We start from the raw sequence: 1,624 nt of genomic DNA, 5'->3' as shown, positions 1-1,624 counted from the left end.
TCAACCAATTCATCTTCGACAAAACCTCCACCATCAACCACTGGGGAGAGGAGAACCTATTCAGTAAATGGTGCATGAGAAAACTGACTAACTACATGCAGAAGATTGAAACAGGACCCCTAACTATCATCATATACAAAAAACAACTCCAAATGGATCAAAGACCTATGTAAAACCTCAAACTACAAGAATCTTAGAAAAAGCAGATGCAACCAATTCCTAAACAAATTCCCAGATGTCCATTCCCTGAGAGACAAGTGGACCCTCATTAAGCTGAAAAGTTTCTGCAAAGCAAAAGAAACCATCAAGAGAGTGGGGAGACAGCCCACAGAATGAGAAAAAATGTTTGTCGACTGTACATCTGGCAAAGGCCTAACATTTAGGATGAACTCAAACATGCCGAAAGGAAAAAAAAACCAAATAGTCCCATTAAAAAGTGGGTAAGACGTGAATAGATACTCCTCAAAAGAGGACATATGGGCAGCCAACAGATACATGAAAAATTGCTCAGCCTCACTACTCATCAGAAAAATTCAAACCAAAACCACATTGAGATACCACCTAACCCCAGTAAGACTGGCCACCATTAATATAACAAACAACAACAGATACTGGCAAGGATTCAGAGAAAAGTAATGTTTCTACACTGCTGGTGGGAATGCAAACTAGCTCAGCCTCTATGGAAAACAGTGAGGCAATTTCTGAAAGAACTAGAAATTGATCTTCCATATGACCCAGCAATCCCCCTATTGGGAAAATACCCAGAGAAACTCAAATCATTCTGCAAAAAGATACCTGCACATGCATGTTTATCACAGCACTATTCACAATAAGCAAAAATATGAAACTGTGCTGTCCATCAAAAGTGGACTGGATAAAAAAAATGTGATACATAAACATGATAGACTATTACACAGCCATAAAGAAAGGAAAAAGTTATGGGCTTTGCAGCAACTTAGATGGATTTAGAGTCGATAATACTCAGTGATCTATTACAGAAATAAAGAACTGAGTACTACATGTTCTCACTCATAAGCAGACCCTGAACATTTACCACAATACTATTAAAAAGGGATTGGCGGTAACCAGAAACTGCCCAGGGGTGGGAGGTACATAACATCAATAAGTGTACCTGATCTCAAACTATGCGAAGTGGAACAAAAGGGAGACCCAATTTGACCTGTACAATGACCACTGGTATACCCAATCCTGAATTGTACCCTACATCTTCAAAATTTTAAATATAAATAAATGAATAAAATAAAACAATTAAAATAATATGCCGGCATCACTACTCATGCACTTTGGGGAGACATTATTAAGCAAAATAAGGATTACATGAACACAAGTATCATAACAATTGATGTGATTACTGAGATGGCTATTAAGTGACTAACCGTCAAGTCACATGTGCAAAGCAGATATGCTAGACAAAGAGATAATTAACCAAGGCAGCATGAAATGGCATGGTGCAAGATTTTATCATACTATTCAGAAGGGCATGCAGCTTAAAACTTATGAATTGTTTATTTCTGGAATGTTTCATTTAATATTTTCAGACTCTGTTTTGCCATGGGTAACTGAAACAGCAAAACTGTGGATAAGGGGGGAATATTGCAGACGT

The sequence above is a fragment of the Carlito syrichta genome, unplaced genomic scaffold (assembly GCF_000164805.1).
Source record: "Carlito syrichta isolate Samal-C Ts95f unplaced genomic scaffold, Tarsius_syrichta-2.0.1 Scaffold315748, whole genome shotgun sequence".
Lineage (NCBI taxonomy): Eukaryota > Metazoa > Chordata > Mammalia > Primates > Tarsiidae > Carlito > Carlito syrichta.
This window is presented reverse-complemented; position numbering follows the sequence as displayed.